Source organism: Phyllobates terribilis, unplaced genomic scaffold (genome assembly GCF_046119375.1).
Source record: "Phyllobates terribilis strain yellow unplaced genomic scaffold, ASM4611937v1 Scaffold_3__8_contigs__length_932513732, whole genome shotgun sequence".
NCBI lineage: Eukaryota > Metazoa > Chordata > Amphibia > Anura > Dendrobatidae > Phyllobates > Phyllobates terribilis.
Genome location: NW_027362763.1, coordinates 498975673 through 498991847, shown reverse-complemented (window position 1 = coordinate 498991847; position 16175 = coordinate 498975673).

Below are 16175 nucleotides of genomic sequence, written 5' to 3'. Positions count from 1 at the left end.
CTAAAAGTGGGCCCATCAGAAGTGATCCTTGCCGCATCAGAAGATGCAGACTTGCAACTATCCCTGTGCAAGTCCTTGTCCCAGGGAAGTGTTCAATTGTACCTCCCCCATAACTTGCAATAAGAGCGAAAGTAGGCAGCCTGCCACCCACCCACCCCCCAGGCTGCAATACCATACTGCTTGCTTGCTTGCACTTGAAATTGGGCCTTTTAGGCATGTGGAGGTGGAATCTGGCACCACGTCATGGCTGCGTCGGTAGCCTGGTATTCATACTCAGTCCCCAGCCGCCCGGCGGCCGGGTGTCCACGCTTGGTCCCCAGCCGCCAGGGGGCGGCCGTGTGTCCATACTCAGTCCCCAGCCGCCCCGCGGCCGGGTGCCCACACACAGCCCCCAGCCGCGTGGGGGTGGCCAGGTGTCCATAAACGGTCCCCAGCCGCCCCTATTTGTCCCAGTGCGCCTTATACACAAGCGCGCATACCAAAACATTACCTGTGCCCTCCCCAGTGCATTTAGTGGGAAGGACAGCCTAACCACAAACACGTGGACAAGTGAATGTGGCCAGGAATGGTCCATCTCACTGACGCCTTCACACTGGGTTAATATTGTGGAAGCCGGGACACAGTTGGACACTGGGATGCAACACGTCCTCCAGACATAGAGGATTGCGGGTCCTCGGTCAATCAGGCTTCAACACAAAGTTCAGAAGGTAGACAGCAGCAGTGGTCGGCCTCCTACACAACGAGTAAATTATTCATGATCATGAGGCCATCCACCTCCTTAGCTTTCTGTTCCTTGGAATGCAAGCGCATGTATGTAGTAGCAGCTAGGCCTGAGGTGGTCAGCGTTTTGGCGCATATTCTACCTCCTTCGAGGATTGCTGGATGTTTTCCTGCTACTATCCCAGTTCTATGACTCCCGTTAAAACAAAGCTTCAGGTGATGAATGATGGATGAGGTGGTGGCAAAGGAGAAAGAGCAGGAGGAACAGGGACCATTCACATCAATATCAGGCCAGCCAACCACACATGTCTTGTAGGATATGTTTCCGTACTAAAAGGAGCGGTTCAGCTACACAGTTATAAGGCATACAGTGAATGCAATGCCTACCAAAAATTTCGAGGCACTCCAATGCCCCTTGGAAGTGACATGGAGGTCAGAGGGCCTTAACTAAACCGTTTTTTCCATTTATAGCAACTGGGTCTCCTGTACACTGTTGGCCTAAGCAGGGAATGGAAGGTTTTCCAAAAATTATTAGGCACTGCAATGCCCCTTGAAACAGACGTGGATTACAGCGTATTAAAAACCTTCTACCCATTATTGGGGAGTGGGTCTCCCTTAGTGTTCGCCTATGCATTGAAAAGCAAAAGCTGACAAAAATTAGGAGGAAATGCAATGCCCGTTGCAAGAGTCGTGGAGGTTAGAGGTAATTAAAAACAACATGTCAATGCCCCTTGGAAGAGCTGTGGAGTTCAGAGTGGTTTAACAAGATGGTTTTAATGCCCCTTAGAAGAGACGTGGAGTTCAGAGTTGTTTAACAAGACAGTTTTAATGCCCCTTGGAAGAGATGTGGAGGTCACAGTAGCTTAACAAGATGGTTTTAATGCCCCTTGGAAGAGACGTGGAGTTCAGAGTGGTTTAACAAGACAGTTTTAATGCCCCTTGGAAGAGTGGTGGAGGTTACAGTGGAATAAAAAGACAATATCAATGCCCCGTGGAAGAGACGTGGAGGTCACAGTAGCTAAACAAGACGCTTTTAATGCCCCTTGGAAGAGTGGTGGAGGTCGCAGTGGAATAAAAAGACAATATCAATGCCCCTTGGAAGAGTGGTGGAGGTTACAGTGGAATAAAAAGACAATATCAACGCCCTGTGGAAGAGACGTGGAGGTCACAGTAGCTTAACAAGACGCTTTTAATCCCCCTTGGAAGAGTGGTGGAGGTCGCAGTGGAATAAAAAGACAATATTACCGACACTTGGAAGAGACGTGGAGGTCACAGTAGCTTAACAAGACGATTTTAATGCCCCTTACAAGAGCCATGCAGTACAGCATATTAAAAACATTATTCCCATTATTGGAGAGTGAGTCTCCCATAGTCTTTGCCTATGCCTTCCAATCAAAAGCTGCCAAAAATTAGGAAGGGGGAACTTGCAATGTCCCTTACAAGAGCCATGCAGTACAGCATATTAAAAACATTATTCCCATTATTGGGGAGTGGGTCTCCCATAGTCTTTGCCTATGCCTTCCAAGCAAAAGCTGCCAAAAATTAGGACAGAGCAACTTGCAATGCTGGCAACATGGACCACGGTCATCCTGGTGGTATAGTGGTCGTGGAGGCTGAGGATAAGGAGAAGAGCAAAAAACAGCCGAAATGAGGAAGTGTATACCCATGTGTGGGTGTGAAGCGATGCATGGGAATACACCTCCCGAAATAACACAGTGGATTTGACTTTATGTTACTCTGCTGTCATTTGGTGGTGATGAGAAGTTTGGCCCAATCCAGCCCTTGTTCATTTTGATAAGGGTCAGCTTGTCAGCATTGTCAGTTGACAGGCGAGTGCGCTTATCAGTTATAATTCCCCCAGCGGCACTAAAAACACGCTCCGATAACACGCTAGCGGCAGGGCAGGCCAGGACCTCCAAGGCATACAGAGTGAGTTCATTCCAAGTGTCCAGCTTGGATACCCAATAATTAAAAGGCACAGAGGAATCACGGAGGACGCTGGTACTCCCTCACCATCTTTTGAAACTTTCCACTCCTTGTGAGAGTACCCTGTGCCTCAGGGCCTGTAAGCAGGGTAGGTCTCAGAAAACTGTCCTAGAACATTGACAGTGTTCCCCTGCCTCTGCTGGATTTGAGTTGCGTCTCTCTCGCCTGTATGCCTTAGTTGGGCAGCGAACTGTGACCTCTGCCGCTACGGTGTTCAGATGGGAATTTTTTTAATAGTTCTGCAGCAAGGTCCTTCTGGTACTGCACCATTTTTGTAGACCTCTCCAACTCAGGAATAAGAGAGTGAAAGTTCTCCTTGTAGAGGGGGTCTAAAAGTGTCATCAACCAGTAATGACTGTCACCCAACATTTTGACAATGCGAGGGTCACGGTTAAGGCAGCGTAACATAAAGTCAGCCATGGGTGCCAGACTGGTAACGGGCAAGACTTCCGTGTCCTCACCAAGATGACGACTGATAGTGTTGAGCGATCACTAAAATGCTCGGGTGCTCGAAGCTCAGGCCGAGCTTACCGTCATACTCGGGTGCTCGACCCGAGCAACGAGCCCAATGTTAGTCTATGAGAGACCCGAGCATTTTTGCGGCAGCACCCCCGGCAGTCTGTAGAAAGCCTAAAAAGTGCCCAAAACGATAGTGACAGTGCTCAAAAGACAAGGGGGCAGCATGGGGATCGCCCCTGGAAGCATTTCTGACCCCCAGATCACTGCTGTCAACAACGTGGTCAGAGGTATTAAGCCACTTTTGCGGGCTCACAATAAAACGTTCAAAAACGAAACTGAAACGGTTTTCCTGTGAAATATGTTAAGGAATTTCCTTTCCAGGGTAAAAACTTGTGTATAAGGTAAAATAAATAACCAAAAACAAAAATACTCCTCCACACCTTGGGCTATGTTCACAAGTAGCATTTTTCATACGTTTTTGCACTTTTGTATTGCTTTCAACCGTGACAAATGCATTCACCGGGAAATGTCATTTTAACATTTTACAACCTTATCTGGCCATGTGCTGTGTGACACATGCATACAGTGCTGAAAAGACAAGGGATCAGCATGGGGAAGACCCCTGGAAGCATCTCTGACTCCCAGGTCACTGTCTAAAAGTGTGCCCATCAGAAGTGATCCTTGCCGCATCAGAAGATGCAGACTTGCAACTATCCCCGTGCAAGTCCTTGTCCCAGGGCAGTGTTCAATTGTACCTCTCCCATTCCTTGCAATGCAAGCGAAAATATGCAGCCAACCACCCACCCACCCGCAGGCTGCAATACCATACTGCTAGCTTTCACTTGAAATGGGGCCTTTTAGTTTGGAGGAGGCCGAAGCTGGCCACTACCTCATAGCCGCTTTCGCAGCGAGGTATCCATACTCTGTCCCGAGCCGCCCGGCGGCCGGGTGTCCACGCTCGGTCCCCAGCCGCCAGGTGGCGGCCAGGTGTCCATACTCGGTCCCCAGCCGCACTGATTTCTCCTGTCACCTTCCCCCACACTTTTCTTAGCCTGGCCTGCTTTAGGGCAGCATTGGACGAGCACACCAGAGAACCAGACTCCTCCGGTGGGCCCTGGCTTCTCCATCAAGGGAGTTGAGAGTGCCTAGGTGAGGAGCATGATGATGATGATAGAAGTTAGCATCTGCTTTGTTTTCTTGGAATGCAAGCGCATGTATGTAGTAGCGGCTAGGCCTGAGGTGGTCCGCGATTTGGCGCATATCTTACCTCCTCCGAGGATTGCTGGATGTTTTCCTGCTACTATCCCAGTTCTATGACTCCCGTTAAAACAAAGCTTCAGATGATAAATGATGGATGAGGTGGTGGCAAAGGAGAAAGAGCAGGAGGAACAGGGACCATTCACATCAATATCAGGCCAGTCAACCAGATATGTCTTGTAGGATATGTTTCTGTAACAAAAGGAGCGGTTCGGCTACACAGTTATAGGGCATACAGTGAGTGCAATGCCTACCAAAAATTTCGAGCCACTCCAATGCCCCTTGGAAATGACATGGAGGTCAGAGGGCGTTAACTAAACCTTTTTTTCCATTTATAGCAACTGGGTCTCCCGTGCACTGTTGGCCTAAGCAGTGAATGGAAGGCTTTCCAAAAATTATGAGGAACTGCAATGCCCCTTACAAGAGCCATGTGTGGCACCCCAGGGGTCTGGTCACCACAGTAATAGAGATATTACGTCGGAGAGCAAGTGGGAGGTTTCCTGGTCAGGATCCCTTAAACATGCAACATCCTCCTGCCCCAGTCCTGGGAGGGGAGAATTCTGTCCTTATAAACTGGATCTGGGGTGTGGTTGAGTGAGTCAGAGAACAGTCAGAGTCAGAGTGAGAGCAAGTGAAAGTAACAGCAAGGAGCTCTGTAGGAGCTAGGAGTTAAAGACCAGGGGCTGGAAGCTGAGAAGAGCTCGCCCTGGCAGAAGACAATTGGAACCGGACACAGGAGTCCGAAGCTGTGAGGACTTATATATCCAGCAGCAGAAACCAGCCGGCAGGGGATTTCAGGTCCTCTGGCCATAGAAGCCCGGAGGCTTAGTCACAAGCAAGGGACCAGCACCGCCGTCGTGGAGCGGAGGCTAACAGAAGGCCCCAATTCACCAGCCATACGGGTGAGCACTACACGGTACACTCAGGGACGTGGGCTACTTCTACCCCTTACAGCAAGGTAGCCAGGAAGAGTGCAGACAGACGGGGAGGCCTACAACTCCACCTGGCCAGGGGAACTCCTGCTTGCTCACAGACTGACCAGGCCTCTTATGCTAGCCAGTACTCCCGGGAGGGTCTACCTTATAATCAACAGTAAAGACCCTGAACTGCACTGCAAAGACTCTGAGTCGTTCCTGCTGCGCTCGTGCACCATCACCCCCATCATCCACACTCACTGCCCTGAGGCTATACTCCTCCCGAGGGGAGTTATCCCATTCGATGCTGCGCACACAACACCAGCCTCAGCGGTCTGCCTCGCAGCGGTGGTACTCCCTGACCGCAATCCACGCGTGGCGCAGTCGGACAATTAGCCTCAAAACCTAAGAAAGACTGCCACTGGTCTGACCAGCCTGAGCCACGGGACCGGGTCACCGCCACGGAGACTACAGACCCCAGAGACCCGGCACCGGATATCCCACACACGTGTACACACGGCCCAGGGGGCGCGTCACATGCAGTACAGCATATTACAAACATAAGTCCCATTATTGGGGAGTGGGTCTCGCATAGTATTTGCTTATGCCTTGCAAGCAAAAGCTGCCAAAAATTAGGACGGAGCAACTTGCAATGCCCCTTACAAAAGCCATGCAGTACAGCATATTACAAACATAAGTCCCATTATTAGGGAGTGGGTCTCCCATAGTATTTGCTTATGCTTTCCCAGCAAAAGCTGCCAAAAATTAGGACAGAGCAACTTGCAATGCCCCTTACAAGAGCCATGCAGTATAGCATATTACAAACATAAGTCCCATTATTGGGGAGTGGGTGTCCCATGGTATTTGCTTATGCTTTCCCAGCAAAAGCTGCCAAAAATTAGGACGGAGCAACTTGCAATGCCCCTTACAAGAGCCATGCAGTACAGCATATTACAAACATAAGTCCCATTATTGGGGAGTGGGTCTCCCATAGTATTTGCTTATGCTTTCCCAGCCAAATCTGCCAAAAATTAGGACGGAGCAACTTGCAATGCCCCTTACAAGAGCAATGCAGTACAGCATATTACAAATTACATAAGTCCCATTATTGGGGAGTGGGTGTCCCATAGTATTTGCTTATGCTTTCCCAGCATAAGCTGCCAAAAATTAGGATGGAGGAACTTGCAATGCTGGCACCCTGGTGGTATAGTGGTGGTGGAGGCTGAGGATAAGGAGAAGAAGATTAAACAGCCGAAACGAGGAAGCATATACCCATGTGTGGGTGTGAAGCGGTGCATGTGAATACACCTCCCGAAATAACACAGTGGATTTGAATTTATGTTACTCTGCTGTCATTTGGTGGTGATGAGAAGTCTGGCCCAATCCAGCCCTTGTTCATTTTGATAAGGGTCAGCTTGTCAGCATTGTCAGTTGACAGATGAGTGCGCTTATCAGTTATAATTCCCCCAGCGGCACTAAAAACACGCTCCGATAGCACGCTAGCGGCAGGGCAGGCCAGGACCTCCAAGGCGTACAGAGCGAGTTCATTGCAGGAGTCCAGCTTGGATACCCAATAACTAAAAGGCACAGAGGAATCATGGAGGACGCTGGTACGATCGGCAAGGTACTCCCTCACCATCTTTTGAAACTTTCCACTCCTTGTGAGAGTACCCCGCGCCTCAGGGCCTGTAAGCTTGGCGGGTGTCAGAAAACTGTCCCAGAATGTTGACAGTGTTCCCCTGCCTCTGCTGGATTGGAGTTGCATCTCTCTCGCCTGTACGCCTTGGTTGGGCAACGAACTGTGACCTTTGCCGCTAGCGTGTTCAGATGGGAATTTTTTTAAGAGTTCTGCAGCAAGGGCCTTCTGGTATTGCCCCATTTTTGTAGACCTCTCCACCTCAGGAATAAGAGAGTGAAAGTTCTCCTTGTAGCGGGGGTCTACAAGTGTCACCAACCAGTAATGACTGCCACCCAACATTTTGACAACGCGAGGGTCACGGTTAAGGCAGCGTAACATAAAGTCAGCCATGCGTGCAGACTGGTAACGGGCAAGATTTCCGTGTCCTCACCAAGATGACGACTGACCATGCTCTCCTCCTCCTCCTCCTCTTCCTCCTCCCCCCTGTCCTCAGGCCACCCACGCTGAACCGACGGTATGACACTTGTACAGGTACTACCGTCTACAACGCATGATAGCAGCTCCTGTTCTTCCTCCTCCTCCTCCTCCTCCTCTCCCTCATTGTCCCCCAATGCACGTTGGGATGAGATGAGGCTGGGCTGTGTGTAATCGCCTGCTCTGGCTTCTTGATCCATCTCATCATACTCTGGCTGCAATGCCTCCTCTTTAATTCTCTGTAGAGAGCGTTGCAAAAGACAGACAAGTGGGATGCTGACACTAATGATGGCGTCATCGCCACTCACCATCTTGGTGGCCTCCTCAAAGTTTGTCAGGATGCTACATATGTCAGACATCCAGGTCCACTCCTGAGGTCTTATGTGTGGAGTCTGACCTGAATATCGACGGCCTTGTTGCAGCTGGTACTCCACAACTGCTCTCTTCTGCTCACAAATCCTTTGCAACATGTGGAGGGTAGAGTTCCAACGTGTGGGGACATCACACACCAGTCGGTGTGCCGGAAGCTGCAAACGCTGCTGCAACACAGCAAGGGCGGCGGAAGCTGTAGCCGACTTGCGAAAATGAGCTGACAGGCGGCGTACTTTCACGAGCAGATATGGCAACTCGGGGTATGATTTAAGAAACCGCTGATACGTGTGTGATCTCACTTCGCCTCAGAGCCGCCACCAGGTTACGGCCATTGTCACACACAACCATGCTGGGATGTAGGTTCAGCGGTCTCAGCCACAGATCTGCCTGCTCTTCCACAGCTGTCCACAACTCACAAGCAGTGTGAGGTTTATCACCTAAGCTTATGAGTTTCAGCACAGCCTGTTGCCGCTTGGCGGAGGCAGTACTGCAATGCTTCCAGCTTGTAACTGATGTGGTGATATCTGAGATGGAGGCTGAACATGAGGAGGAGGAGGAGGAGGAGGATGCGCAGGAGCTGTACACTGTGGGGGCAACTCTGACTGACATAGGGCCCGCAATCCTCGGTGTGGGGAGGATGTGTTCCGTCCCAAGGTCCGACTGGGTCCCGGCTTCCACTATGTTTACCCAGTGTGCCGTCAGAGAGATGTACCGTCCCTGGCCACAAGCACTTGTCCACGTGTCCGTTGTCAGGTGGACTCTCCCAGTAACTGCGTTGTTGAGGGCACGGCTTTGGGACACGTGCTTGTGTAGTGCGGGGATGGCACACCGGGCAAAATAGTGTCGGCTGGGGACCGAGTACCGAGGGACTGCCACCGCCATAAGATTGCAGAAGGATTCCGTCTCCACCAGAGTAAAAGGCAGCATTTCCAATGCAAGCAGTCGTGAAATGTGCGAATTTAGGACTGTGGCCTGTGGGGCGTTAGTTGCGAATTTCCGCTTTCGTTCAAAGGTCTGGGATATGGACAATTGAACGCTGCGGTGGGACGTGGATGTGGACGTTGATGCTGTTTCTTGAGAAACTGCCATAACAAGTGAAGACTGAGAGGAGGGGGCATCTTTACATGCAGTATGGACAGGGGATTGCCTTGCACACACAACATGGGGTTCTATTGCACGCACAACAGTGGAAGAAGCAGTGGTGACACCCGCTGACACTGATCGTGGACCCTGGGTTTCGCCCCACAAAGTCGGGTGCTTTGCTGCCATGTGCCTGATCATGCTGGTGGTGGTCAGGCTGGTAGTTTTTTCACCCCTGCTGATGCTGGCATGGCAGGTGGAACATATGGCCTTTTTGGGGTTATCAGCAGAGTCTTTAAAAAATTCCAGACTCTGGAAGACCTACCGCTTGTACTGGCAACGTCCCTCGTGTTGGTGGTACGGGGAACGGTTGCCTGCGTTCTGTCTGCGGCCACCACACTGCTTCTTCCTGCCTGTTGGGGTACTCTGCCTCCCTCCCCCTGTGTGCTGCTGGCCTCACTCTGCATGTCCTCCTTCCACGTTGGGTCAGTTACTAGATCATCCACCACCTCCTCCTCTTCCACTTGCGCACCACGATCCTCCTCCTCACTTCCTGGCAATTGTGTCTCATCATCGTCCACTTCTTGTGACAGATTGCCAACGTCGACTTCCTGTGGCCGTGGCTGTTCAAATATTTGGGCATCGCAACATGGGATCTCCTCTTCCACCACTTCAAGCGTATCAGGCGAGGGGCCCAAATATGGAAATGGACCAGTGAACAGCTCTTCAGAGTGTCCAAGTGTGGGATCACTTGCTGTCTGACGACACTCGGCATGGTGGGAGGAAGGAGCATCAGGGTGAGGAGGAGTATGCGGTCGAGACTCACGGCTACTAAGAGTTGACCGTGTGGAAGACAGACTGGAGGTGGTGGTGCCCAGGTAACTGGAAGTATTGTCTGCTATCCAATTAATAACCTGTTCACACTGATCAGTTCTCAATACTGGTGTTGTTCTGTGCTTCCCTAGTAATCCGGTCAAGAAGTGGGAGCGAGAAGATGTGGCTGTTAGTTGTGGCACATTTTCACCTTGGCCACGGCCCCGTCCTCTGCACGAACCATCACCAGAACGTCCACTTCCACGTCCCTTGCCACGTGCCTTGCCCATTGTAAATGAAGTAAAATAGCTTACACTTGCACTATCAATGGAAAAGGGTAATAAAGAGTAGATTAGAACCGTGGAAGAGGAAAACCACAGTTATTGTTTACTCGGGTATACCACACTTTTTTAAATAGAGATATTTGCGGCTGAACAGTGAGCGACACACTCAAACTGCTTTTTTTTTAGATACCAAAGGCCCAAAACTGGATAGTACAGCGATTTGACCCGTGGAACTACGAAACCACACTGGGATGTCGGGCCTGCACAAGACTATTTTCAACAGATATATTTTTGTGTCACAACAGTCAGGAGACACTACTGTTTTTCTTTACGGAAAAAACTACCAAAAGCTGAAAAATAGAGGTTTTTTACCGTGGAACATCAAAACCACAGTAATAATTTACTGGTGTATACCAGGCTTTTTAAAATATATATATATTTGTGGCTGAACAGTGAGCGACACACTCAAACTGTTTTTTTTAGATACCAATGGCCCAAAAGTGGATAATACAGAGGTTTGTACCGTGGAACTGCAAAACCACACTTGTATTTCTCGGGCCTACACCAGACTATTTTCAACAGATATATTTGTGTCTGAAAAATCAGGGAGACACTATTTTTTTTTTTTTACAGCAAAAAATGCAAAAAGCAGGATAATAGAGATTTTTTACCGTGGAACAGCAAAAGCACAATTCTGTCTCTCTGGGCTACACCAGACTATTTTCAACAGATATATTTGTGTCTGAAAAATCAGGGAGACACTATTATTATTTTTATACAGCAAAAAATGCCAAAAACAGGATAATAGAGATGTTTTACCGTGGAACATCAAAACCACAGTAATAATTTACTGGTGTATACCAGGCTTTTTAAAATATATATATATTTGCCGCTGAACAGTGAGCGACACACTCAAACTGTTTTTTTAGATACAAATGGCCCATAGAACTGCAAAACCACACTTCTATTTCTCTGGCCTACACCAGACTATTTTCAACAGATATATTTGTGTCTGAAAAATCAGAGGCACACTTTTTCTTTTTTTTTTGGGGGGGGGGGGGCACCAAAAGTTTAATAAGAAGGGTATTTGTACATTGTGAAGGAGGAAAAAAAAAAAGAGGAATTAGATAAAAAAAAAGGATTTTTCCTGGCCCCCGGGACCTGGAGCTAAGTCCAGCAATTTCAGCAACAGGAGCAGCACACAGGACTGTAATGCAGCGTTTGCTGGTATAACCACTGCGTCTCCTATACAGACTGCCTGCCTGCCTGCCTGATATACCTGGGATGGATATTAGTCCTGAGAAGGACTGTTTGTTTGATCTTGCAGCCTTTACAGACCCTACACTAACTATTTTGCAGGATATATCTCTCCCTAAATCAGCAGCGCTGTCCCTACACTGTCTGATCCGGAGCGACTGTGTCCAAGATGGCGGCGCCCGGTTTTAAATACTCGAGGTGACGCTGTGCGGCCAGCCAATCACTGTAATGCCCACAAACAACATGGCTGCGGCATTACAGTGACTGGCTGGCAATCCCTGCATGTTCATTGGCTCTGTAAAGAGCGCCAAACATGCAGGGCGGAGACCCGAGCTCCCGCCCGAGTAACCCGGAAATGCTCGGTGCTTGCCGAACATCCCGAGTAGCGTGATGCTCGGGCGAGTACCGAGCAGTGTCGAGCATGTTCGCTCAACACTACGTTTAGCACATGTAAGTGAATTGCTCACATTCAGTATTGGAGACCTTCTGCTGCCTATGCGCAAGTATAATAGTTTATTCCAAAATAATAAAAAACAAAAACAATCGCAATGAAAAAAACTCAATTATTGCTGGAAAAGAATACAATTTGAAATGAATATTAATGACACAGATAATCTTTAGAGATGAGTGAGTTGATTTGATGCAAATTAAATGTGTCAAATTGTATGAAATTCGCAAGTATTGGCAAATTTGAATAATTTGTGATTCATTTTGCGTATTTGGGCAGAAAAATGCCTGCTTCCATTTTATACATTGCAGAAGATTACATCAACCACAGAAATCTTATGTGACCTCAGATGCGATTGTTATAGTACAGACATTCAGGAGGGAGTATCATAGTCTGTATAAAAACTGAGGCAGGGAATGCAGGAGCCATTTTAGGATGATTTGGTATAGTGAGAGGAAGACAAATACTCCAGACAGTAATGTGATGTACAAATGCGTCATTGAAGATAAGTGGAGAAATCTCCAATAATGCAAAGATTCACCTGATGGGGGAGAGTTAGGAGAAGTGCCAGACTAAGTGTGATTGTAATATAGCTGCCATCTGTCCAACTGCATTTGAATTACAATTACACATTTTTTCCTTCATTCTTTATGCACTAAGGTAAAGCAACAAGACATCACAGCACAATATATTTTAGAGAAAAATAAATCTGTCTTGTTTTTGCAGTTTTTGTGAAATCCTTTTTGTAAAAATACAAAAGAAAATTCTTTAAAATGCAGATATTTAACTGTGACTTTCCACATCATAAAATGCGTGTGTCACAAACAATTTATTTTGCACATCTGTTTATTAGTTAAATTTTACATCCATACACGCCACACCAAATATGGCCGCCTGTAACAGGGTCTGGCTTTTTAGACATATGCCTACCAAGCACTTTTTATTACATCACTTTTAGAAAGGTGGTTTAATTTTGTTAAATAGTGGACATTTAAAAGCATGTCTGTTTTTGCACACCTGTTATATTTACTAGTCCAAATTTACAACCATATATGAAAAACCTTCAGTGGCATGTAAAAGTGTGGGTTCCCCTGGTCAAAATTACTGTTACTGTGAATAGTTAAGTTGAAGATGAAATGATCTCTAAAAGGCCTAAAGTTAAAGATGACACATTTCCTTTATAGTTTAGGCAAAAAAATATAGTGTAATTTTTTTTCATTTTAAAAATTACTAAAAGGAAAATGGGCCAATGTAAAAGTTTGGGCGCCCTTGGAGATTTGTGTGCTCAGATAACTTTGACCATGGTTTCAGACCTTAATTAGCCTGTTAGGGTTATGGCTTGTTCACTATCATTGTTAAGAAAGGCCAGGTGATGCAGATTTCCCAGTTTTTTAAAAAACCACAACCTTGTGCCAAAAGACAGTAGCCATGTGTTCTTCTAAGCAACTGCCTAGCACTATGAAAATGAAAATGGTGGAGGCCCAAAAAGCAGGAGAAGGCTATAAGAAAATAGCAAAGTGTTTTCAAGATTCCCTTTCCTCCTTAATTAAGAAATGGCAGTTAACAGGAACAGTGGAGGTCAAGATAAAGTCTGGAAGACCAAGCAAAATTTCAGTGAGAGCTGCTCATAGGATTGCTAGCGAGGCAAAGCAGAACCCCCGTTTGACTGCAAATGACCTTCAGAAAGATTTAGCCGACTCTGGAGTTTTGGTGCATTGTTCTATTGTTCAGAGACACCTGCACAAATATGGCCTTCATGGTATAGTCATCAGAAGAAAAACTCTCCTGCATCCTCACCATAAAATTTAGTGTCAGAAGTATGCAATAGAACATTTAAACCTGATGTATTTTGGAAACAAGTCCTGTAGACTGATGAGGTTAAAATATAGCTCTTTGGCCACAATAATCAAGGGTATGTGTGGAGAAAAAAGGGCACAGAATTTCAGGAAAATAACCTCTCGCCAACCATTAAGCATGGGGGTGGATCAATCATGCTTTGGGGTTGTATTACAGCCAAGGGTATGGGGAACATTCCACGGGTAGAGGGAAGTATGGATTCAATGAATTTCAACAAATTCTTTATGCAAATATAACACCATCTGTAAAAAAGCTGAAGTTGAATAGAGCATGGCTTCTACAAATGGATAATAATTAGTGATGAGCGAGCATACTTGCAAGTACTCGGTACTCGCGCGAGCATCTCAGTACTCGAGATGCTCGGAGCTCGCCGTGTACTTGCGAGATGCTCAGGCGGATGCTCGGGTCCCCTCCCTGCATGTTTGGTGCTCTTTAGAGCACCAATCAACATGCAGGGATTGCCTCCACTCATTGTAATGCTGCAGCCATGGTGGTTGTGGCATTACAGTGATTGGATGGCCGCACAGCGTCATCAGGTCTATATCAGAACTGGCGCCGCTGTGCTCGTCACAGTCACTCCGGAATCAGGCAGAGTAGGGAGAGGTGCTCTTGCGTCAGGGAGAGATTTGCTTGAGCATTAGGTAGTGTAGGGATAAAAACCATACATTACACATATCCATCTTAACAAACAGTCCTTTTGAGGACTAACTAATCCATCTGCAGAGATATCAGGCAGGCAGGGTACATAGGCAGGCAGGGTATATAGCAGACTGCAGTGGATATAGCACAAGAGGCTCCATTCCAATTCTGCCTTCTGCTGCTGTAAGATATTTCTATACAAAAGCCCAGGTCTCAGGGGCCAGAAATACTTATTTTTGGATCTTAATTAGAGATGAGCGTTGTTCTACTCGAACTGTTCGCCAATCTCAAATTCGAGCTGTTTTGGGCTGTGTTCGAGCCGTTCGGCGAACACGAACAATTTGAGAAAAATTCGGCAGTTCGAGGTTATGTTCGATAACTGTTCGTGCACCAAAATCATAACTGGATTTTTTCTCAGTAATGATGAAAATTAATGTTAATACGCAGTTTAAGTGTACAGCGGGGTGGGGGGAGGGGCAGGGGATGGATCTCTGCAGGAACAATGAAGATCTCCATTTTTTTTTCTCTTTCCCGCATTTACAGTGGGGAGGTGCAATCTGTCAGCCTATCAGCAGCGCACACACGGAGCGAAGTGCTTTTTTTCACACAAGCAAGGGCATGTGTCATTGGCAGTGTATGTCACATGTCCTTGCCCTATAAGACCAAGCCATTTTCCCCGTCGCCACCATTTTCTCACTGCTGCAGCTGCGTGTTAGACGGCACCGCTGTTGCTGTGTGCGCTATACCTTGTTAATTTCAAGCCAATTTTCGCACAAATATACAGATAGCTTGGGAGTAGGGAATAGTTGTGATGGCAGTCCTTTTAAGGACTAGGTTACAGCATTTCCTACGACTTTTATCAAGCAGGTCTGTGCTCTTAAATAGATAGGTTGTGGGAGTAAAGACTAATTGTAATTGGAGTCCTTTTCAGGACTAGGTTACATCAGTTCCTATCATTTTTTGCCAGGCAGGTCTGTGCCAGTGCTGTGCAAGTTTTTTTCACAGCATTTGGCTGAATCTAGCAAAGCTAATCCTTTTTGGCCTATTGCAGAGTGTGTTAGTCAGTGGAGTAGCCTATCTGTGTTGCAAGATATACCACCTGTGTATAGAATACCAATTTTTTTACTGCACCTAGTGAAGTAAAATCTTTTGGGCATAGCATCATTCTATTAGTCCATCTATACTGACCTCCATCAGGTTGCAAACTGAATCTAATTTTTTTCTGCATCTAGCTCTGAAAAAATATTGGGCTTCTAGCTGTGTGTGGGTCTTGTTCTATTAATCCATCTATACTGACCTCCATCAGGTTGCAAACTGAATATAATTTTTTTCTGCATCTAGCTCTGAAAAAATATTGGGCTTCTAGCTGTGTGTGGGTCTTGTTCTATTAATCCATCTATACTGACCTCCATCAGGTTGCAAACTGAATATAATTTTTTTCTGCATCTAGCTCTGAAAAAATATTGGGCATTCTAGCAGTGTGTGGGACTTGTTCTATTAGTCCACCTATACTGACCTCCATCAGGTTGCAAACTGAATATATTTTTTTCTGCATCTACCTCTGAAAAAATATTGGGCTTCTAGCTGTGTGTGGGACTTGTTGTATTAGTCCATCTATACTGACCTCCATCAGGTTGCAAACTGAATATAATTTTTTTCTGCATCTAGCTCTGAAAAAATATTGGGCTTCTAGCTGTGTGTGGGTCTTGTTCTATTAATCCATCTATACTGACCTCCATCAGGTTGCAAACTGAATATAATTTTCTTCTGCATCTAGCTCTGAAAAAATATTGGGCCTTCTAGCAGTGTGTGGGGCTTGTTCTATTAGTCCACCTATACTGACCTCCATCAGGTTGCAAACTGAATATATTTTTTTCTGCATCTACCTCTGAAAAAATATTGGGCTTCTAGCTGTGTGTGGGACTTGTTGTATTAGTCCATCTATACTGACCTCCATCAGGTTGCAAACTGAATAT